The following is a 25,491-nucleotide window of genomic DNA, read 5'->3' on the forward strand; positions in this document are numbered from 1 at the left end:
ACGTGTGTGTTGTGCGTGTGCTTTAGACCTTGATCTTGATCACAGCCTCCCTCTGATGATTTTTGTGCCTGCGCGTGGCTGCTGTGGCTGGAGGACGATGCTTTGTGTGCCTACGCGTGGCTGCTGTGGCTGGAGGAGTTTTAAGACCTAGATTATGAGGTACATGGACATATTAGTTCTTGGGCTCCCCATCCGGCTTGGCCCCCCGGCGGTCGCCTCTGTTGCGTAGGCCTAGAGCCGGGCCTGAGAGAGAGATAAGGGGTGTGCGCGCTATAATTAAGTAATTTAGGTTTACTCAGAGTCCAAACCCAAAACTATGTTGAATTTTTTAAAAAAAGTTAAAAAATTAAATTCAAAAAAAGGATGTCGATTTAAAAAATTTCAAAAAGGGGTACCTCCCGCCCGACCAACGGGCGGGAGGTTTGAGGCCGGACACCTCCCGCCCATCCAACGGGCGGGAGGTGCCAAATCCTTTTGCTCCTAACGCGGCTGCTCTTGATGCGGCTGCGGGGGCATCCCGCCCGCCCAACGGGCGGGAGGTGCCCCTACAGTGCGGGTGCAGGGCCCATGGCTTCAATTCAATGCTCCATCGCAGCGCGAACTGCAGGGAAGGAAAGCTGCCGATGGATGCGGCAGGCCCGGAACAAGGAAGGAAGGGAGCCACTGCGTAAATACACGCAGCGAGCAACATGCCAGCCAGCTGCGCGGCGCGGTGCAGCATGGGCAACAGCCAACAGGCATGTCGAGTAACTTCTCCTCCGGGGTAGTGGCCGGCATGCACGGGCATGGGCATGGGGCTACCTGCCTACCTCGCGTGTGCTTCAGCAAGCAAAGTGGCTGCTGGCTGCCCGCCTCCTCTCGGCTCACCGCAGGCACAGTGCGCAGCTCGCGAGATATGACTGTGCGTTGCGTTGCATTGCAGTGCACGGCGGACAGGTCGACGCAGCAGGCATATATATATATATATATATATATATATATATATATATATATATAACTGTTTGCTGTGTGGGCAGAAGGAGATAACTGTACATGCCTCGCCACGTGAGGCTTTGGTTGGTTGGTTGGTCTGTGCATGCACGCTAGCTAGCCATGCATTGTTCTTTCAGCTAGCTAGCCGCTGGGCATGACGGCTGCCTGTGCTTGCTTTCTTGCTTGTTCCATCTATCCATGGTGCGGTGGTGGCCTCTTGTGGTCTCACGCGCGCCCCTCTGGCCAGTCTCCACGGCAGGCTGACACGCATACACGCGGGCACGCCGCGCAGGGGGACAACCGCACTGTTCCTTTTTCTTTTTTGAAACGCAAACGCACTGTTTCTACCACGACGGGAGTGTACAAAAATCACAGTTGCCCAACCACTTAATTACAAGCACGCACTTACCGGTAAAAGACTCCTGCAGAACGCGGGACACGGGGCCGACAGGCAGACGCACTTGCCGGTAAAAGACTCCTGCAGAACGTGGGACACGGAGCCGACAGGCAGAATTGCTCCGCCATTTTTGCGAATCAAACCACTCCGCACTGTTGGGCACCGCCCGCCTAACGGGCGGGCGGGATGCCTTTGCGGCCGCGGGAGGGGCCTCTTCGCGAATAAAAAAGATTTTATATTCGCGAAGAGGCCCTCGGGAGGGGTCTGGAAAAAAATTTGGCACCTCCCGCAGGAGGTACCCATTTTTGAAAATTTTCCAAATCAGCATCTCTTTTTCGAATTTAATTTTTTAACCCCTTTTTTAAAAAAATTCAAACTATGTTTGCTTTGGCAAAACATCAAATCTCGGATGTCAATTTTCAAAACCTGTTTTTTCTTTAAAAAAACTCTAAATTACTTCAACTGAATTCTCGGGTATACCTGAACATACAGCAAACAACTCTGCATTGAAACAAAAGGATAAAATCCCTCACCGGAAAAAAAAACTCTCGCCCCAGCCCTCCCCTTATAAAAAAAAACCCCTGCCTTTTGACTTCACATTCCACACGCGCCGGCGGCGGCTAGGGTTTTGGCGCCGCCCAGCTTGGAACCACCACTCGGCTTCCCTTCGGCTGCTTTCGATTTGCTTCGGCACTGGATCCCGCCGCTCCTCTCCGTCCCAATCCGATTCAGCTCTTTCCGCACCGGCAATCACCAGGGAGGCCGCCGCGGGCTCGTCTCCATATTACCGCCGGCAAAGGTAGCTCATCCAGACCCCCTCCGCGTTCTCGTGCTCGATGTGTGGCTGACGAGGTGATCATACTGTTTGTCGTCCTATGATTTGGATCAGATTTGTCCAGCATGTGCATGTCGTTTTTTTTTGCCCAACGTGTATTGTTGCTAGCGATGCAAGTCGACCCCAATCATGTCTAAAGAACTAATCCAGATTTCAAAACAACAGAGAAGAAGTTGAATGAAATTGAGCTATATGCAGCAGAAACCCAGAACCACTCACTTGCATCCCTAACTGTTATAGTTATATATGTGCACGGTGGAGTTGATCTGCACTTCTTCCTGTGTTTTGTACATGCCCAGTGGCATAGGTCAGTTAACATGAACAAGATTTTGCCTCGAACCATTCAAATGAAGATGCGGCGTGGTGAAATTTCGCCTTGAATGGTTAGATGTTAACATAAACTGAAAATATTAGCTGGCTGAATGAATACAGCTTTGCAATGATATTGTAAGGTGAGAATCCTCTAAAGAAATAAGAAGCTAAATTTTGTTGTCATCGAAACTGATTCTGATATCTAATCACATGAATCTTACAATAGCTGGATTTGTTAGTTTGATCTCCCAGATCATCGGACCCTAACAGGCCCGATGGGCCTCCTCACCTCTGCACCCTGATCGGGGGCGCCCCAGCTCGTCCCTAGTTGGTGGGCCCCCATCGCGCCGCGCTATATAGACTGGTGGGGGCCAGCGGCCACGGATCACGAGAATCACCGGCCGCCGCCACCCCACCAACACGACAACCCTAGCCGATCTAGATTGAGCGCGGCAGCGGCGGGAAGTACCACTGCCGGCCATCGTCCACGTCTCCACCTCGACCCCGAGCCCGTGGACGCGACCCGGACCTTGGCCACCACGAGCAAGCACACCTTCGCCTCGGCTACCGCGAGCTCCTGCGCTGCACGGCAATGGCGGGCTCAACGTCGTCTGCTGCGACGCAAGGGCACGAAGGTATACCCCATGCCCCTTCTCCCTCTCCCTTTCTCTCTCTGTCGCTCGGTTTATGTTAGTAGAACACAACATCTTCTAATCTAATCGCGTAGTAGCCGATCCAAAGATATAACATTGGTATCAGTCGCCTATCTACTTGCGTTGATTAGTTTTGGAAGGTCAAGAGTGTAGAACCCCAGAAAAGAACCTAGAGAATCCCAGAACAGACCCTTCGAAACCCTAACCCTAACCCTAACCCTAGATCACGAACAGAAAAGGGGCGGCGGTCAACGGAGAACTTACCTCGTTTCTCCTTGCGCCGCCCACCGTCGGCGTGCCCGGGACGCCGGCGCGCTGACCTGATCCCGCGAGGCCTCGTGCCTCGCGGGAACAGAGGCCGCGCGAGCCGCCGACCCGGCGTGGGGCCGCTCGCCGCGCCGTAGATCCGGGTGCCACGATGATGCCGCTCGACGGCGGCGCGCTCACCCTGTGGTGGACGCGCGCGCCGGCGAGGGGGCTCGCCATGGCCCCGCTCGCTCCGCACCGACCGTCGCCGCTCACTCTTGCTCGCTCGCGTGGGTGGGCAGAAGGAGGCGCCGGGGAACGGAGGAAGAAATGAACTAGGGTTTTCGGGGAGAACGGCTCGGGGGGGTTTTTGATCGGCCGAAATCCACGCGCAGCCGTTGATCTTGATCGGACGGTCGCGATCGAGCCGCGCCTCATTGGGCTCCTTTAGGCCCAGGCGGGGTGGGGAAATGGAAGCCCAGGCCCAGGTTGCCTCGACCCACAGCCGCGAGCCCTTGCGCTGGGGAGCAATGGCGCACAGGCCGGCCCGTGATGGGCCGCTGCCGCGGGCCGCGCAAGTGCGCGCGCGGGGCTGTTGCCGCTGGGCCGTCGCAGGGGAATGGGCCGGCTGGGCTGGAGTAAAGAAAGTAACAGTGCATTAGCTTTCAATTTTCAGCAGAGTTTTTAAGTGAATTTGAATGAATTTGATGCATTTCAAATTCGAATTTGATTGAACTTTGATGCACTGATTATAAAAGGCAAAATTAGACATTATTTTGATAGAATATAAAGTTTTCCGCTGCAAAGATTAAATAGATCCATTTTTTAATGCATTCTTGCCTTGTCATTTAAATTTGAACCAACGGGATAATTTAATTTTTCAAGGCAAATAGATAATTTTCTGAGTTGTAATATTGTTAACTTTTGACCAACGTTAACAGTGACAATATTGCAATTACTACTGTATTATCTTTAATAGATATTTTTCATGTATTATTTCTATTTATGCCCAATGGTATTTTAGATTTAATACAAAAAGAGATTATGCCTTAATTTTTAATAGATAATTTTCATGTATTAACTCTAACTCTGCCCAACGGTGTTTTAGATTTAATACCAAGGTTATTGCATATTTTAAATTCCAACCAACGTCGTATTTTTACATATGCAATAATTTATTTAAATATATTTTAATATTTTTACCACTCATGAATATTTTTCAGGAGAATTATCAATGATGATTTCCATCAATGATATTCCTATATTAAAGGGAGATAATTACAATGAATGGTACAGAAAGCTGGACCTATATTTCATCATGGGTGAATTGGATTGGGTCCTAGCTACACCGACTCCCACAGAGCCTGTGCCTCCTGTGAGACAGGACACAGACACGGATGCTTCTTGAAAACAAACAGAGCTTTCTTATAAGAAAGCAAGAGCAGATTATAAGAGGCTTTATGCAAAATGGTTCCCTGCCAACAAGAAGTGCTTGGCAGTGGTAAAGAACACGATTGAGCCTGCCATTATGGGCTCAATCACAGATTGTGCCACTATAACAGAGTACCTTGAGAAATTAAAGAACCAGTACACTGGTTCTTCAAAGACTTATGCAACCCAGTTAATTAAACAATTGGTTTCAGAAAGATACAATGGTGGTGGCATCAGGGAACACATTCATCGCATGGTCAACCAGAATAACAAGCTTAAGTCATTGGACCTTGCCTTTAAGGAGGATCACATTGTCCATTTGGTTTTTGCTTCGTTGCCAAAAGAATTTGACACTTTTGTTGTCAATTACAGCACCCAACCACATACTTGGGATATAGAAAAGACCATTGCGATGTGTGTTCAGGAGGAGGAAAGGATAAAATCCACCACTGGTGGATCTTTAAACTACGTGAACAAGAAGAAGAATGCCAATTACAAAGGCAATTTTTCATCTTCTTCTTCATCCTCTTCTAAAGGCAAAGTCTCTCATCAACACAGATCTAAAGAAGGACAGGTTCTAGTAGAGAAGGATCAGTGTCTCTACTGCAAAGAAAGGGGTCACTACAAGAAAAACTGTCATCGATATTTAAAGATGATCATGAAAAAGAGAGGTGAGAACATTATTTCATTCGTAAATAAATCCTTGTATATAGAATATTCAAAAACCACTTGGTGGATTGATTCAGGAGCAACTATTCATGTTGCAAATTCATTGCAGGGATTCCATTCGACGAGAACCACTCAAAGAAGCGAAAGGCAAGTTAAAGTGGCAAATGGAGCCCAGGCAGACGTTGAGGCAGTGGGAGAAGTTCATTCGGAACTCGACACTGGCTTTACTATAATTCTTAGAAATATTTTATATGTACCTTCTTTACACAGAAACTTAATTAGTGTGTCTTGCCTGGACAAAGATGGTTATACCTGTCTATTTGGAGATGGCAGGTGTTTAATTGAATGTAATGATACAATTATTTCTATTGCATTCAGGAAAAATGATCTTTATTTGATATCGTTACGCGAAAGTATGAATTCCATATGCGATAACAATGCGAATAGAAAACGGAAAAGAACTCAACATGCGTCGTCAAAATTATGGCACTATCGTTTAGGCCATATTTCGAGGGGGAGAATAGAGAGATTAATTAAAAATAAAATTCTTCCTCCATTAGAGTTCTCTGACTTAGAACAATGCATTGAATGCATAAAAGGAAAATTCGTAAAGAAAATAAAGAAAAATGCTAAGAGGAGCACAGGTGTATTAGAGATAATTCACACAGATATCTGTGGTCCGTTCAATGTAAAGAGTGTGGATGGTTATGACTCGTTCATAACATTCACAGACGATTATTCCCGTTATGGATACATTTATCCAATTAAAGAAAGATCTGAGGCTTTGGATAAATTTAAAATATTCAAGGCCGAAGTAGAAAATCAACACGATTTAAAGATTAAAATCGTAAGATCTGATCGTGTAGGGTAATACTACGGTCGACATACCCCGTGGCCAAGTTCCAGGATCTTTTGCGAAGTTCCTGATGGAGCAAGGCATAGTGGCCCAGTACTCGATGCCGGGTGAACCTCAGCAGAATGGAGTGGCTGAGAGACGTAATCGTACCCTAATGGATATGGTGCGAAGCATGATCAGCTGCTCTATGTTGCCAGTGAGTTTATGGATGGAGGCCTTGAAAACCGCCATTCATATTCTCAACAGAGTCCGCAGTAAATCGGTGCCGAAAACACCGTATGAGATGTGGACAGGAAGAGTACTCTCAGTGAATCATCTGCGGGTATGGGGGAGTCCTGCTGAGACAAAAGTTTTTAACCCGATCATTGCAAAACTAGACTCCAAAATAGTATCTTGCCATTTCATTGGCTATCTAGAAAGGTCAAAGGGTTTTCATTTCTACTGCCCAGACAGATCCACAAAATTTGTAGAAACGAGACACGCAGTCTTCCTTGAAGATCAAATGATCCGGGGGAGCGGCACAGTTAGGAAGATTGATCTTGAAGAGAAGCGGGTGTATACACCCAATCCCGTGATTCAGGATTCTTTCTTCTCGCTGCCCGCTGTATCCGCACCGCCAGTGCAAGTCACTGCGATGCCAACACCTGTAGTGGCTCCTCCTGTGGTATGGTGAACGAGGGAGTGGAACCTATTCATCAGGCTCCTGACGAGCCCATTGCCACACAAGAAGGGGAGCAACAGCAGCTCCAAATAGATGAGGCACCGCAAGCTCAGGCTCGTAGGAGACCTCAAAGAACAAGGAAGCCCGCTATTTCTAACGACTATGAAGTCTATAATAGCGAAGAAATTCAAATGGAGGATGATCCAACCTCATTTGAAGAAGCCATGAGAAGTGAATACTCGTCAAAATGGCTTGATGCCATGAAAGACGAAATAAAATCGATGAGTACCAACAAAGTGTGGGACTTAGAGGAAATTCCTAAAGGAGCCAAAACAGTAGGCTGCAAATGGGTGTACAAAACCAAATATGACTCCCAAGGGAATGTAGACAAATTTAAAGCACGACTCGTGGCAAAAGGATACACACAAAGAGAAGGAATTGATTACAATAAGACTTTTTCACCAGTCTCATGTAAAGATTCTTTCAGAATTACAATGGCTCTTGTAGCTCATTATGATTTAAAATTACATCAGATGGATGTGAAGACAGCATTCCTGAACGGGGATCTAGATGAAACCGTCTACATGGCACAGCCGAAAGGTTTTCTCGTGGAAGGTAAAGAAAAATTGGGATGCCATCTGAAGAAATCGATTTATGGGCTAAAGCAAGCTTTAAGACAGTGGTACTTGAAGTTAGATAAAATAATAAAAAAATTCAGGTTCAAAGAAAATATTGAGGACAATTGCGTTTACGCAAAGTTCAAGAATGGGAAGTATGTCTTCCTAATCCTGTATGTGGACGATATTCTACTGGCAAGTAGTGATGTCAGTCTGCTACTAGAAACGAAAAAGTTTTTATCCTCGCATTTCGAGATGAAAGATCTTGGTGAAGCAAGATTCGTTCTAGGAATCGAGATTCATCGAGACAGATTGAAAGGGGTATTAGGACTGTCTCAACGATTGTCATGGCTATTACCCACTTTCTGTTAACTGGATAAACATTGGCTTCGATACTTAATCTGGCTGTGAAGTGTACTTCGATACTTGCCGAGTTGTTTCTGGTATGAGTTGGTTAAAGCTCATCCGACCCAGGAGACAATGGAAAACACTAGTGGTTAAGCCACTGGTACAGTCTCAACGACTACCCGTAAGAGACTTGGTAACATCGGCTAAAGTATGCTTCACAGTGACAAGTTTGCTCCTTGAGACCAAAAAGCTTTACAAGGAGGAATGTTGTTTACGGAAGCGGTATCGTTGTTTAGTGAGGGGAGAGCCAGTCACTGAGGCTAGTAACCTCAGACCAGCAGAATATAGAGTAGCGGAATAAGGGTCCAGCTCACCAACCGATCCTCCCGAAGCTAGGGATGTGGTTTACGCCTATTCCCCACATTATTGGAGAAAAAGACATATATAGAAAAGGTCCTAAAGAAATTTAACATGCATAAATGCAGTGCCTCACCTGCACCTATAGTTAAGGGCGACAGATATGGGGAATTTCAATGCCCCAAGACTCAATATGAAATTGATCAAATGAAAATGGTACCATATACTTCTGCTATGGGAAGCTTACAGTATGCACAAGTTTGCACACACCCTGATATAGCTTATGTTACCGGGTTGCTTGGCAGATTCTAGAGTAATTCAGGACCAGAACACTGGAAGTTAGTAAAAAAGGTTCTGCGCTATTTGCAAGGAACCAAAGGTCTCATGTTAACATACAAAAAAACAGAATCTCTGCGTATCGTAGGATACTCAGACTCCGATTATGCAGGAGATGACAGAGAATCCACGTCAGGGTATGTGTTCACCCTTGCCGGAGGAGCAATATCGTGGAAAAGTTGCAAACAAATCGTCACTACATCGTCCACAATGTATGCCGAGTTCGTTGCATGTTATGAGGCTACAGGGCAGGTGAACTGGCTAAAGAAGTTTATACCCGGTCTGAAAATGGTTGATGACATATCTAGACCATTACAGTTGTACTGCGATAATGAGCCCGCAATAATGTATGCACACAACAACAAGACAAGTGGTGCTGCCAAACACATAGATATAAAGTATTATGTTGTGAAAGATAAAGTCCGAGATCAGATTATAAATCTCGAGTATATAAGCACAGTAAAAATGCTTGCGGATTCGCTAACGAAAGGCTTACGACCCAGCGTGTTCAAGGAACACGTAGCCAGCATGGGGCTAAGGGATAGCCTGTGATCTTCGGACTACAAGGGCCCAAAAGGTTAAAGAATCCGTGTCTGAATGGAAGCGTGAATTGTAGCTGCTAAATCTATCGACAGATGATCGTGACGATGAGGCATGCTCTATACACAAATCTATGACGAAACGCGAAAAAGTAAAAGTAAAAGAAAAGTACAGGGTGAGATCAAGGGGGGGACCATTAGTTTGATCTCCCAGATCATCGGACCCTAACGGGCCCGATGGGCCTCCTCACCTCTGCGTCCTGATCGGGGGCGCCCCAGCTCGTCCCTAGCTGGTGGGCCCCCATCGCGCCGCGCTATATAGACAGGTAGGGGCCAGCGGCATGGATCACAAGAATCACCGGCCGCCGCCACCCCACCAACACGACAACCCTAGCCGATCTAGATTGAGCGCGGCAGCGGCGGGAAGCACCACTGCCGGCCATCGTCCACGTCTCCACCTCGACCCCGAGCCCGTGGACGCGACCCGGACCTCGGCCACCGCGAGCAAGCACACCTTCGCCTCGGCTACTGCGAGCTCCTGCGCTGCACGGCAATTGCGGGCACAACGTCGTCTGCTGCGACGCAAGGGCACGAAGGTATATCCCGTGCCCCTTCTCCCTCTCCCTTTCTCTCTCTGTCGCTTGGTTTATGTTAGTAGAACACGACATCTTCTAATCTAATCGCGCAGTAGCCGATCCAAAGATATAACAGGATTATCACTTAATAACTTGATGACCTCAAGATCTTGATTTCGTTGTTTCACCTGGAGACTCTTTTGTCACTCATAAATTGCATGGTTTCAGACACTTGTGGTGACTAAGTAGACACATTTGAGGTGGCATTACATGTTTAAGTTCAAATTGCGCGTATCATCTAACTAGAAATTTTGGGGTGATTGTTTGCCTGTTCCATCCACTTATTTTGAGTTAACAATATGTATGTACCATGTGTGTTTGCTTGATCGGTATGTTCGATTGTCAAAGTTTGCTTTCCTTCTACACAGCTACTGCTGTCTTGATCACACTTGGCTTTCTAGGGGTTGAGGGCATACTCCGTTTTGCAGAGTAGAACTCAGGGCATTTTTTTTATGAGTGCCAATAGTGGTAGTACATCAAACAATTCTTGTGATTCTTCAGGTAGTGCTCTTATTGCTATTTGGTTTTATAAGTTGCACTTCTTTAGCATGGTGCTTGCTATTACAATCTGTTCCTAAAATTATTGCTGTGATTTGGATGATAACTATACCTTTGGGTTTTTATTTTAACATATTTGTTGCTATGTTTAGATGCAGATCTTTGTGAACACCCTCAATGGCAAAACCATCACCATCAATAAGGTGGAGTCCTCTGATAGAATTGAGAATATCAGAGCAAAGATCAGAGCAAAGATTCAGGAAAAAGAGGACGTTCCCCCAGACCGGCAGCGCCCTGCCTTTGCTGGCAAGCAGCTTGAGGATGGGCACACAGTTGCTGATTATAATATTCAGGAGTTCTCCACCCTGCACATTTTGTGGCGTCTTGGTGGTGGTAACTGTGACATTTGTGGTTACAGATACATTTACGTGAAGATGCTCGCTGGCAATGGCATCACCCTCGTGTGGAGCCATCAGACTTGATCGACAACGTCCGGGAAAAAAATTCGTGGCTACCAGAGGCTCGTCTTTGCTGGGAAGCATCTTGAGGATGGACGGACACTTGCAGACTACAAAATCCAGAATGAGAGCACCCTGGACCTTGATTTTGGCATGCAGATTTTGGTGAAGTCCAGCACTGGTAAGGCCATCACCATGCAGGTTGTCACGACCCAAAAATTGAAAGCACGGGATTAAAAATTAAGTAACATCATCATGAGCATCATCAAAGCATTTTGGAGCATCATATGCACTTAATTACATGTGACCATCCATTTTTCTTGTGTGAATTTTGTATAAGTTGTGAAGTAAGTTTGAATTTGGCTATGTGACTGTGCCTCCAAATATTTTATTCAAATACTAGATTTCAAATGGTGATTTTTGGATATTTTTGTGCAATTTTTGAATGCCTAACCCGAGCCATAAAATTCTTGGAAAGTTTGAAAACAGCAATGTTGTTTGAATTTTTGTGAACAATCCATAACGGATTTTTGAGCTCTTGTTGTTGCACTGTGTTCTTGATGATTTAATCTTGCTTCCATAAAATTTTGGTGATTTTTGGAGCCCGGGAAGTGCACGTTTTTAAATTTGCAAGACGAACCGTTGCTTTTCCCTTTTTTTTTCCCTCCTCCCGGCCCCACCGGTCAGCCTCCTCCCCCTCTCCTCCGCGCGCCTGGGCCCACGGGTCAGCGCCTCCCTCCGCGTCCCCCGCGCCTCTGCGCCTGCCCGTTGGGCGTCCGCGCGGTGGCGCACGCCGGCGGCCGCTGGGCCGTCCAGCGTGGCCGCCGCCCCCTCGTGTCCCGCGCGCCGCGCCTCTTCTCCTCCCCCGAGCCGCCGTTTTCTCTTCCTCCTTCCCCATTCAAACCGCGCCCCTGCCTCTTCTTCTCCCCCGCTCCAATCCGCCGCCGCCGCGCCGCAATCCGCCGCCGCCGCTCCACCTCCGCCCAATCCCGCGCGCACCGAGCTCCCCCGCCACCTCCTCGTTCAGCCCCGACCCCCAACCGCTCCTCTCCTCCGCCGCCCGAGCTTCCCCGCGAGCGCCTCCGCCCGCCGCCGCCGCTCTCCGCCGTCCAGCTCTCCGCCGCCCCGCCTCGCTCGTCCGCGCTGCGGGTGAGCGCCCCCTCCCCGCTGCGCTGCCCGTGCGCGCCCCGCCTGGGCGCGTTCGCGCCCGTGGGCCGCGGTCCCGTGCCGGCCGTCGCCGCGTCGCGCCGCGCCGCGTGCGCGCGCGTTCGCGCGCGGGCCGCGCCGTGGGCGCGTGCTGGCGCCCCTCGTGGCGAGTCAAGGCCGCGGCCGGCCTTGACTCCGCCTGGGCCGCGCGCTGGCCGCCTGGGCCCACCTGTCGGTGCCCAGGGGTGCTAGATCCGGGTGGATCTAGCGCCGGCCGCCCCGTTCTCCGTTTTATCATTTCATGTGATTTTGTTATTTGCATAGGAAATGTTGTAGGCCTCCAAAAATTGTGAAATTTGTTTTGTTTGAATCCTCTATGGTAGATCTGCTTAGATAAATTAAGTTCATACATGTTAGAGTTCTGTATTTTAAGTTATAAATTATTCTTGTTAAACCAAGTTAATTGTTGATCTTATTTTGTGGTGCTCTAAAAATGCCAAACTAAAGTTTGTTATATTCCCTGTCAAATGCTCTTTCTCATAGTGCAAGTGGTGTATATGTTCCAGTACTGTTTGATAGGTTTTTAATGTGTTTTTAGTTTTGCTGCCTGCAATCTTATAAAATGAATATCTTTTGATAGAAAATTGATAAAATGGTAAAACCACTTCTGTTATCCTTGTTATCATGTCTTGTACCTCTGGTAATTTTATTAGGATTTTTGAAAATGTTTTGCATGGCTTGTAAGATTTATCTTGAGTTTAGCTGCTGAAAATTGTAAATATCATAAGTAATTCTGCAAATAAGTTTTTGATGCAAACTCAACTCTCATGAGTTTATTTTGATATCCTCTGGGTGCAGAAATTAAATCATGAATTGTTCTTGTTAATTTGTTGCATGAGCGAGTTTGCCTTCGGGCTTAGTATTTAAATTAGTAATCGAGCTTGTATTACCATAATGATATCGCTTGCACGTTGATGTGACTTTTCTCTTCTATTGTATGTCATTGCATATCATCTCATTCTCACATCATTGGCATCATCCTAATGCATGCATTTCATTCATACATTTTAGTGACCGAGACGCCGGAGGACGTACCCGTTGAGCCCGCCGAGTTCGTTGAGACCGAGCCGGGAGCCGAGTGTGTGGTCGAGCAAGAAGAGAACCAAGGCAAGCAGCTAAGCATGATTCCTTGACCTATTCAACTTGCTTAAATTTAGTTACTTCACTTGGGTATCTATGCTTATGATAATTACTTATCTATTGCATCGTTGGTCCTATTTTCATGCAATGTCCTCCCTTGAGTTGTATATCCATGTCCTTGGCACACATAGCTAGTTGCAACTTAATTAACTAAATGCTTAGTTGTGCTTAGAGTTGGTATATATCTTGTAGGGAAGGTTGGAATAGGATCACTTGTTTCACCACCTTTGTTTATCTTGATCTTTTTATCCGGTGTCGGGTTGTTGGTTGGATCGGTCTAGTTGGAAGTGGGTTTTTGGGGTTTGAGCGGAAGGTAGGGCCTAGAGAAAGGAGTCTCGGAGGCTTAGTCCGCTCGAACCAATTAAGGACCGTCCGTGGATGACCTTGGAAATTGAGCACTTATCGTACTACCACATATCCATTCATGGGGTGGATAAACCAAATACCCTCTAGTTTTAATCGTTGATGCACGGTCCTAGATGCGTGGCCGTGGGGCTTTGTAGAGAGCCTTAGGGGTGTCCCCGGTGGACCTAGGTAACTCTCCGCGCAAGTTAGGCGTGATGTTCAACGGTTAGAACTCGTCGGGAAAGGTTGACGCGAGTACCCCCTCACCCCACGTGATCGGTTGGGTGAGTCGCATGGTCCTTGTGTCGTGTGGGTAAAGTTGTACACCCTTGCAAGGTTAATGAATCAATTCGAATTGCCGCGCTCTCGGTTATGAGCAAGCTCAAGTTTCGACGAATTCTTCGTAGTGTATCGATCTTGGTCGCATGTGGTTTATGATGCTTATGTCACCTCTTATGGTTGGTCAATGTTTAATTAAAATTTTGTGGTGGGTTGGGCAAGATAATTAAAATGCTAGGATGCTAGAATAGGTTTGGATAGTAAGTTCATGCTTATTTAAATTACTTAACCCTAAAGCTTTCTTGTGAGCCCTCATTTGCATACTCCTTGTTTATTTAACCGCGTAAGTCTTGCGAGTACCTTTGTACTCATGTTGCTATATATCTTAACTAAGTTGCAGGTGAGCCGGAAGTGGTGTTTGGCCATTTCTACCCCGCCGAACCCGGCGCGGGCGAGGAATAGGTCAATATGGTCAATGGCGTCCTTGAGCAAGACGTCATTAATATTATTTCTTATCGTTATCTTTCCGCTGCGTATCGTATTTGGGATATCATGTTGAACATTAAACTTTATGGTTTTTATATCTTCTATGTTATTTGTGAGCCCGAGGCTTGTATCCCTCCTTCGCACCTTAATAGACTTGGAACCTTTCTTTATGTTAAATTTGTAATGATTAATGGCTTAACCTTGTATTAAAATTGCTCTTTGTGGATCAATGGTGATGTACGAGCTTGTGACGGTATGTGCATATGCGTGATTCTGGGCATATGTTGGAGCGCATACCGGGACTACCGGGTTTAATGTTATTTTCGGCGAAAGGCTAAGTTGGTCCTTAGTAGTTTAGATGTGGGTTAACCCGTAGCGCGCCATTGGTGCGAGTGCGTGTTAGCTCTCATCTTTACAATAAAGACCGATGGTTCGCTTAAAATGATATTAAATTGGGCGGTTCTCACAGCGGGTATCAGAGCCAGGTTTCGCAAAGTGAACTTAAAAGTTTGCTAAAAAGGGGTTGAGAGCGAAATAAAATTGAATACTTGCATTAATATTTATTTTTCAAAAATTTGAACTTAAGGATTGATTGCTAACTTTCTCCCTTTGTCTTAGAGCTATTATTCTCTCTAATGCTTCACCTGTCAATTAAATATGCTTAATTTCTTATGTTTTATTGAATAGATGGCTACTTTGATCATGGCGACTCGCGCTCCGGACACGATCGGGTTCCCGGCGATCCTCAACGAGATGTTGAGGAGCTCGCACTACTTTTTCCAGCCCGAGTATGAGGTCTATGCTCGCGGCTGTGGTGTTGGTTTGGTGGACTACATGGCGAGCCTCCACCTTGAGCCAAGGTGGATGGTGGGAGCTGTGAGGTACAACTTCCGCGCCTGTGGTACCTCCGTGCAGATGGTGATTCAAGAGGTGGCACGTGAAGCCATCGCCCGTCTTCGTCACGAGCACCGTGAGCTTTGGGAGGCTCCGTTCACCTACCTTCCGGTGAGGGGACCGGAGGATCCCATTGCCCATGTTGTCTCGCCTCCGATGGGACCGTACACTTTGGAGACGTGCATGGCGGACACCATTTCCGCCTACGAGATGGCGCACCGGAGTTTGGTATGGGAGTTGGAGGAGACAAGGAGTCGTCTCGTCCGCCTCCAATACCAAGTGGAGCCGTACCTTCGTTCGATGAAGTTGCCAAGGAAGATCATGGACGACTGGGCGCGGAACACGCCGCATGAGGAAGCTCCTCCGTCGCACCGCTTTCCGCATGTGGTGGGTACTTGGGCCGAGACGCGGGGTTCTTACAATCCCATTACGATGGGGTTGCCCGTGCGTCGGTTCCGCATGGTGCCCACCACCCGTGCGAGTCTCTTGGGGTTTCCGGAGCCTTTTGACCCATGATGGCTTATCGATTAGAGAGAGGGGAAGACGCCCATTAGTCCAAGTGCTAGTAGGAGGGACGTGGCACTTGGGGTAATGTGGTTGTAAGGTGGAGCTAAGCGCTAGAACGTTAAGACGCGCTCATTTTGTGATGGTTAAACTCTTTTGGATGCTTGTGAGTTAAGGACAAGTTAATTGCATGATTATGGTTATGCCTCGATGTGTTACTAGTATTTTAATTATGTGAGTTATTTGAATGTTTTCATACGTGCTCCCTTAAGAAGTTATATATGAGCCCTATATTATCATGTGGAAACGATGTGAGGTGACGACATATTGCACTTATATGTTGCATGCATGCACGCATACGCAAATAACAAATATAAATCATGTGGGTGACCGTTTTCCGTCTTTCTTGCTCTCTAAATCTGCCCTAGCGACTTTGAATGGTAATGATCAAATCTTGATACTCGGCACTTTATTATATTTTCTTTGATAAGTTACCGTTCGAATCTCGATCTTAAGTCAAGTCATTATCTACGCTTTATCATTCCGTTGTTCTCCTTGAGATTATCATTTCTTCCTCGGCCGCTAACTTATCTTAAATTCTTGCTAGGATGAATTTGCGTTCGGGAACCGGCGCGAACCGCGGGAACGGTTCGGGTGGGAATAACAATAACAACAACAACAACAACAACAACAACAACAACAACGATCTTCCCGGACCTCCCGTCCACCCCACTTTCGCGGATGTGCTTGCCCAACAAACTCAACTACTTGGGCAATTGGTCAATCACATCGGCAACTTGGGCAACATTGGAGTTCAAGCTCCTAGGGAGGAGCCGCAAGTAAACAAGTTTGGGGATTTCTTCCGCACCAACCCACCAATCTTCCGTGGCTCCAAGGACCCTCTTGACGCGGATTTTTGGCTTCACGTCATTGAGGAGAAGCTTAATCTCATCCAATGTGATGAGCATGATAAGGTCTTATTCGCCGCTCACCAACTCCACGATGCCCCGGGGGCTTGGTGGCGGAATTGGAAGGCTTCCCAACCCGCCAATCACCGTTTCACGTGGGAAGGATTCCGGACGGCTTTTCGCTCCTTCCATATTCCTAAAGGTATCATCGACATCAAGAAAAAGGAATTCCTCAATCTCACCCAAGGCCATCGGGATGTAATGGCCTATGTCAATGCCTTCAACACTCTATCACAATATGCACCCGATGAAGTGTCCTCCGATGCCAAGAAGCGGGAGAGGTTCTATGACGGCCTCTCGGAAGAGCTACAAGACAAGCTATCCACCACCAAGTTTGATGATTTCAACGACTTGGTGAATATTGCTATCCGTGCCGAGCACAAGATGAAGAGACTCGAAGCTAAGCACAAGCGTCCCGCTCCTACCTCGGCGGGTGGTAGCTCATCTCGCCCACGTGTGGGGCCACCTCCCCCACCGCGCGCGCCGGGTGCGCAACCACCGCGCCCGATGTGGGTGGTACGTCATCCTCAACCACCTCAAGGACAACCCCCAAGGCCGGCCAACGCCTTTTGGAACAACCCAAGCGGCGCTCCAAGGGGTCCGTGCTACAATTGTGGTGGCACGGGTCACATCTCCAAGTATTGTCCTTCACCAAGGCAAGGCGGCACCTCCAATGCACCAAGACCGAACAACCCTCCACCGCAAGCCCCACGCCAAGGAGCCAAGCCATCGCAAGCTCCTAAGCGTGGCCGTCTCAACTACACCACCGCGGAGGAGGTTCCGGACGATGCCGAAGTGCTCATGGGTACGCTTCTTATAAACTCCCATTCCGCCCTCGTTCTTTTCGATTCCGGAGCAACCCTTTCCTTCATTAACAAGAAATTCATGATGCATAGCAAGCTCCAAATGCAAACCCTACCACAACCTTACCACATAGAATCACCGGGTGGGGAAATCATCTCTAAGCACTTTGTAGATAAAGTCCCGATTCTTATTGAGGGAGCCACTTTTCGAGCAAATCTTCTCATCCTAGATAAGCTAGGCTTAGATGTAATTCTTGGGATGAATTGGTTGGGAAAACATGATGGGGTTATCAAATGTGGGCCACGCACCATCGATCTCTTGCACCCCTCCGGGGATAGGGTTCTTCTCTCTCTCGCCACAAAGAAAGCTTGTCTCTATTCCTTGGCGGGTACCGAAACCACGGCGTTGGAAGATATTCCCGTGGTTTGCGAGTATCCGGATGTCTTTCCGGAAGAATTACCGGGCATGCCTCCCGATCGTGAGGTGGAGTTCGTTATTGAATTAATGCCCGGGACGGCCCCCATTTCCAAACGTCCCTACCGTATGCCACCTAATGAGCTAAGAGAATTGAAAGAGCAACTCAAGGTCCTTTTGGATAAGGGTTTTATTCGTCCGAGCTCCTCTCCTTGGGGATGCCCGGCTCTCTTTGTGAAGAAGAAGGATGATAGTCTACGGATGTGCGTTGACTACCGTCCGTTGAATGAGGTCACCGTCAAGAACAAGTATCCTCTTCCTCGAATCGATATCTTGTTTGACCAATTATCGGGGGCTCGCTATTTCTCCAAGATTGATCTAAGATTGGGGTATCATCAAATTAAAATTCGTCAAGAGGATATTCCAAAAACGGCTTTCTCTACTAGATATGGTCTCTATGAATACACCGTCATGTCCTTTGGCCTCACCAACGCCCCGGCATATTTCATGTACTTAATGAATAGTATCTTCATGGAGGAACTCGATATCTTCGTGGTTATCTTTATTGATGATATTCTTATCTACTCGAAGACTCGGGATGATCATGCTCACCATATCCATGTTGTATTACAAAAACTTCGGAAGCATCGTCTTTATGCTAAGTTTAGCAAGTGCGAGTTTTGGCTCGAGAAAGTATCCTTCCTTGGTCACATTCTTTCCAAGGATGGAGTCGCCGTCGATCCTAGCAAGGTGCAAGATGTCCTTGATTGGAAGCAACCTCGAAGCATCACCGATATTCGGAGTTTTCTTGGGCTTGCGGGATATTATCGCCGGTTCATAGAAAACTTCTCAAAAATTGCCAAGCCTATGACCGAATTGTTGAAAAATGGGGTCAAGTTTGAATGGTCTCAAGCTTGCGAAGAAGCCTTTCAAACTCTTAAAGATCGTCTTACTACCGCTCCCGTTCTAGCTCAACCAAATATTCACAAGAACTTCGATGTCTATTGCGACGCCTCTCGCGTCGGTCTTGGTTGTGTTCTTATGCAAGAAGGCCAAGTGGTGGCTTATGCCTCTCGTCAACTCAAGCGTCATGAAGAGAACTATCCAACCCATGATTTGGAGCTTGCGGCCGTGGTCCATGCTCTAAAGATTTGGCGTCACTATCTTCTTGGAAATCATTGCAATATCTACACCGATCACAAGAGTCTTAAATATATCTTCACCCAATCCGATCTCAACATGAGGCAACGCCGATGGCTTGAGTTGATCAAAGATTATGATCTTGAAGTTCACTATCATCCCGGCAAGGCAAATGTCGTTGCCGATGCACTAAGCCGCAAGGCTCAATGCAATTGTTTGACCATGGGACCTCCTCTTCGTACTCTTTGTGATGAATTCCGGAAACTTGAATTAGGCATGGTCAAGGAAGGTCATCTCGGTGCTCTTATAATCAAGTCCGATCTTTATGATCAAATTAAGGAAGCTCAAAGAAATAACAAAGGTATGGCCCGAATTCGTACACTCATGAAGGAGGGTAAAGCTCAATGTTTTTCTTATGATGATCAAGGGGTCCTATTCTTTGGGAAACGTATTGTCGTGCCTAAGGACCACAACTTGAGGCGCTTAATTCTTGATGAGGCTCATAATTCTCAATTCTCGATTCACCCGGGTAGCACCAAGATGTTTCAAGATCTCAAGCAAAGATTTTGGTGGACTCGCATGAAGCGGGAAATCGCTCGATATGTCGCCGAGTGCGATGTTTGCCAAAGGGTTAAAGCCGTGCATCTCAAACCGGCCGGTACCCTTCAACCTTTGCCTATTCCATCTTGGAAGTGGGAAAATATTGGAATGGACTTTATCACCGGGTTGCCGAAGACTATTCACGGGTATGATTCTATTTGGGTAATTGTTGACCGCTTAACCAAATCGGCTCATTTTCTTCCGATCAAAACTACCTACCGAGCCAAGCAATATGCGGAATTGTATCTTACTCGCATTGTATGTCTTCATGGTGTTCCTAAAACAATTGTCTCCGATCGTGGTCCGCAATTTGTTGCCCACTTTTGGAGAAGTCTTCATGAAGCCATGGGAACCGACCTCACCTATAGTACCGCTTACCACCCTCAAACCGATGGTCAAACCGAGAGGGTGAATCAAATCCTTGAAGATATGTTACGGGCATGTGTTCTAGTATATGAGAAGAAGTGGGCCACTTGTTTGCCTTTTGCGGAATTCTCTTATAATAATAGCTATCAAGCAAGTATCAAGATGTCCCCCTTTGAAGCTCTTTATGGACGGCGTTGTAGAACGCCCATCAATTGGTCCGAATCCGGGGAAAGGCCTTTCTTTGGCCCGGATTTGGTGAAAGATGCCGAAGACCAAGTTAAGATCATTCGCGAAAATCTTCGCATTGCCCAATCCCGTCAAAAGCTATATGCCGATCGTCGCCGCCGTGAACTCCATTTCAAAGTCGGTGAGTACGTCTATCTTAAGGTCTCTCCTTTCAAGGGTACTCGTCGCTTCCGGGTCAAGGGTAAATTGGCACCTCGTTTCGTCGGACCTTTCCAAGTCACAAAAAGGATTGGAATGGTGGCTTATCAATTGGATCTTCCCCAATCACTTTCCACCGTTCACAACGTGTTTCACATATCTCAATTGAAGAAATGCCTTCGTGCTCCTACCGACGCCATCGATCTTGAATCACTCGATCTTCAAGCGGGTCTTACCTACGAAGAGCATCCTATTGCCATCCTAGATCGCGTTGAAAGGAAAGTAAAGCGAAGTATGGTGAAGTTTGTGAAAGTTCAATGGAGCAACCACTCCGAAGACGAAGCCACATGGGAACGCGAGGATCGTTTGCGTCAAGACTACCCCGACTTCTTCTTCCAATGAGTGAGTCCTCAAGCTTTTCCCACCGCACCCAACCTTCTTTAAGAAGTTCATCCTTCTAGATATCTTATATGTGTACACAATCACCATCGAAGAGAAATTAAAGGTGTCCTACCGTTCCACACCACCCATGTCTTGTGTATCCTTTCTTCGATGTTTATCTTGTCTAGGTGAATATGGCCTTAATGCACCCGAAGTTCTATCGTCTTTTGTCTACCAAATCTCGGGACGAGATTTTCTTAAGGGGGGGAGAATTGTCACGACCCAAAAATTGAAAGCACGGGATTAAAAATTAAGTAACATCATCATGAGCATCATCAAAGCATTTTGGAGCATCATATGCACTTAATTACATGTGACCATCCATTTTTCTTGTGTGAATTTTGTATAAGTTGTGAAGTAAGTTTGAATTTGGCTATGTGACTGTGCCTCCAAATATTTTATTCAAATACTAGATTTCAAATGGTGATTTTTGGATATTTTTGTGCAATTTTTGAATGCCTAACCCGAGCCATAAAATTCTTGGAAAGTTTGAAAACTGCAATGTTGTTTGAATTTTTGTGAACAATCCATAACGGATTTTTGAGCTCTTGTTGTTGCACTGTGTTCTTGATGATTTAATCTTGCTTCCATAAAATTTTGGTGATTTTTGGAGCCCGGAAAGTGCACGTTTTTAAATTTGCAAGACGAACCGTTGCTTTTCCCTTTTTTTTTCCCTCCTCCCGGCCCCACCGGTCAGCCTCCTCCCCCTCTCCTCCGCGCGCCTGGGCCCACGGGTCAGCGCCTCCCTCCGCGTTTGGACGTTTGGAAATGAGGGCTCACAAGAAAGCTTTAGGGTTAAGTAATTTAAATAAGCATGAACTTACTATCCAAACCTATTCTAGCATCCTAGCATTTTAATTATCTTGCCCAACCCACCACAAAATTTTAATTAAACATTGACCAACCATAAGAGGTGACATAAGCATCATAAACCACATGCGACCAAGATCGATACACTACGAAGAATTCGTCGAAACTTGAGCTTGCTCATAACCGAGAGCGCGGCAATTCGAATTGATTCATTAACCTTGCAAGGGTGTACAACTTTACCCACACGACACAAGGACCATGCGACTCACCCAACCGATCACGTGGGGTGAGGGGGTACTCGCGTCAACCTTTCCCGACGAGTTCTAACCGTTGAACATCACGCCTAACTTGCGCGGAGAGTTACCTAGGTCCACCGGGGACACCCCTAAGGCTCTCTACAAAGCCCCACGGCCACGCATCTAGGACCGTGCATCAACGATTAAAACTAGAGGGTATTTGGTTTATCCACCCCATGAATGGATATGTGGTAGTACGATAAGTGCTCAATTTCCAAGGTCATCCACGGACGGTCCTTAATTGGTTCGAGCGGACTAAGCCTCCGAGACTCCTTTCTCTAGGCCCTACCTTCCGCTCAAACCCCAAAAACCCACTTCCAACTAGACCGATCCAACCAACAACCCGACACCGGATAAAAAGATCAAGATAAACAAAGGTGGTGAAACAAGTGATCCTATTCCAACCTTCCCTACAAGATATATACCAACTCTAAGCACAACTAAGCATTTAGTTAATTAAGTTGCAACTAGCTATGTGTGCCAAGGACATGGATATACAACTCAAGGGAGGACATTGCATGAAAATAGGACCAACGATGCAATAGATAAGTAATTATCATAAGCATAGATACCCAAGTGAAGTAACTAAATTTAAGCAAGTTGAATAGGTCAAGGAATCATGCTTAGCTGCTTGCCTTGGTTCTCTTCTTGCTCGACCACACACTCGGCTCCCGGCTCGGTCTCAACGAACTCGGCGGGCTCAACGGGTACGTCCTCCGGCGTCTCGGTCACTAAAATGTATGAATGAAATGCATGCATTAGGATGATGCCAATGATGTGAGAATGAGATGATATGCAATGACATACAATAGAAGAGAAAAGTCACATCAACGTGCAAGCGATATCATTATGGTAATACAAGCTCGATTACTAATTTAAATACTAAGCCCGAAGGCAAACTCGCTCATGCAACAAATTAACAAGAACAATTCATGATTTAATTTCTGCACCCAGAGGATATCAAAATAAACTCATGAGAGTTGAGTTTGCATCAAAAACTTATTTGCAGAATTACTTATGATATTTACAATTTTCAGCAGCTAAACTCAAGATAAATCTTACAAGCCATGCAAAACATTTTCAAAAATCCTAATAAAATTACCAGAGGTACAAGACATGATAACAAGGATAACAGAAGTGGTTTTACCATTTTATCAATTTTCTATCAAAAGATATTCATTTTATAAGATTGCAGGCAGCAAAACTAAAAACACATTAAAAACCTATCAAACAGTACTGGAACATATACACCACTTGCACTATGAGAAAGAGCATTTGACAGGGAATATAACAAACTTTAGTTTGGCATTTTTAGAGCACCACAAAATAAGATCAACAATTAACTTGGTTTAACAAGAATAATTTATAACTTAAAATACAGAACTCTAACATGTATGAACTTAATTTATCTAAGCAGATCTACCATAGAGGATTCAAACAAAACAAATTTCACAATTTTTGGAGGCCTACAACATTTCCTATGCAAATAACAAAATCACATGAAATGATAAAACGGAGAACGGGGCGGCCGGCGCTAGATCCACCCGGATCTAGCACCCCTGGGCACCGACAGGTGGGCCCAGGCGGCCAGCGCGCGGCCCAGGCGGAGTCAAGGCCGGCCGCGGCCTTGACTCGCCACGAGGGGCGCCAGCACGCGCCCACGGCGCGGCCCGCGCGCGAACGCGCGCGCACGCGGCGCGGCGCGACGCGGCGACGGCCGGCACGGGACCGCGGCCCACGGGCGCGAACGCGCCCAGGCGGGGCGCGCACGGGCAGCGCAGCGGGGAGGGGGCGCTCACCCGCAGCGCGGACGAGCGAGGCGGGGCGGCGGAGAGCTGGACGGCGGAGAGCGGCGGCGGCGGGCGGAGGCGCTCGCGGGGAAGCTCGGGCGGCGGAGGAGAGGAGCGGTTGGGGGTCGGGGCTGAACGAGGAGGTGGCGGGGGAGCTCGGTGCGCGCGGGATTGGGCGGAGGTGGAGCGGCGGCGGCGGATTGCGGCGCAGCGGCGACGGATTGGAGCGGGGGAGAAGAAGAGGCAGGGGCGCGGTTTGAATGGGGAAGGAGGAAGAGAAAACGGCGGCTCGGGGGAGGAGAAGAGGCGCGGCGCGCGGGACACGAGGGGGCGGCGGCCACGCTGGACGGCCCAGCGGCCGCCGGCGTGCGCCACCGCGCGGACGCCCAACGGGCAGGCGCAGAGGCGCGGGGGACGCGGAGGGAGGCGCTGACCCGTGGGCCCAGGCGCGCGGAGGAGAGGGGGAGGAGGCTGACCGGTGGGGCCGGGAGGAGGGAAAAAAAAAGGGAAAAGCAACGGTTCGTCTTGCAAATTTAAAAACGTGCACTTCCCGGGCTCCAAAAATCACCAAAATTTTATGGAAGCAAGATTAAATCATCAAGAACACAGTGCAACAACAAGAGCTCAAAAATCCGTTATGGATTGTTCACAAAAATTCAAACAACATTGCAGTTTTCAAACTTTCCAAGAATTTTATGGCTCGGGTTAGGCATTCAAAAATTGCACAAAAATATCCAAAAATCACCATTTGAAATCTAGTATTTGAATAAAATATTTGGAGGCACAGTCACATAGCCAAATTCAAACTTACTTCACAACTTATACAAAATTCACACAAGAAAAATGGATGGTCACATGTAATTAAGTGCATATGATGCTCCAAAATGCTTTGATGATGCTCATGATGATGTTACTTAATTTTTAATCCCGTGCTTTCAATTTTTGGGTCGTGACACAGGTGGAGCTATCTGACACGATTGTCAGCGTCAAGGCAAAGATACAGGACCAGAAGAAGATCATCTTAGACGGCAAGCAGCTAAACTGTGGGGGCAAACTTGCTGATTACAACATTCACAAGGACTCCACCCTGCACCTTGACATCTGCCCACAGGGTGGCATGCAGGTGTTCGTGAAGGCGCTCCCCAGCAAGACCATCAGGCTCGAGGTAGAGGTCAGGACAATTCGGCACGCATTTTAGGCCCTGCCAGCCCACGGCCTGGCCCAAAAAGACTGAAAGGACAGCCCAATTGATTAAGTTATTGAATGAGTTTTTTGTAAAAAGGGGATTAAAAAAAAACAAAATTCGAAAAAGGGGTGCCAGTTGGAGAAATTTAGAGAAATGGGTGCCTCCCGCCCGCTGAAAGGGCGGAAAGGAGCCTCCCGCCCAACCATAGGGCGGGATGCTCAAAAAAAATTTCCAGGGACCTCTTCGCGAATAAAAAAAGTTTTCTTATTCGCGAAGAGCTCACTGAAGCAAGCCTCCCGCCCGGCCACTGGGCGGGATGCCTGCCGCCTTGGTGCACTGCTATTTCAAGTGTGTGTGTTTTCTGGCTTCCAAAATTCGTAACAATTCACAGAAAAATCCAAAAATAGCAAAACTAGTTTTGTTAGAAACTAGATTTCAAACTCTATAACTTTTGTTAATGGAGTTTAGTTTGAAACAAAATACTTTTACCCCTATTTTAAAACTAAGATTAAGGAAAGTTTATGCTTAACTTTAGGATTTCATGCTTTGTTGTTTATGAAGTTTGGTATGACTATTCTATAAACTCTAGGTACCTTTGTGCAAAGTTTCAAACTCAAA

General features: G+C 47.1%; 1 pseudogene; it reads left to right on the forward strand.

The window, feature by feature from the left end:
• Positions 1-1,989: 1,989 nt before the first annotated feature.
• Positions 1,990-24,885, forward strand: LOC112880231 (annotated as a pseudogene).
• The last annotated feature ends 606 nt before the right edge of the window (positions 24,886-25,491 follow it).

This window comes from Panicum hallii, chromosome 2 (assembly GCF_002211085.1).
Source record: "Panicum hallii strain FIL2 chromosome 2, PHallii_v3.1, whole genome shotgun sequence".
Lineage (NCBI taxonomy): Eukaryota > Viridiplantae > Streptophyta > Magnoliopsida > Poales > Poaceae > Panicum > Panicum hallii.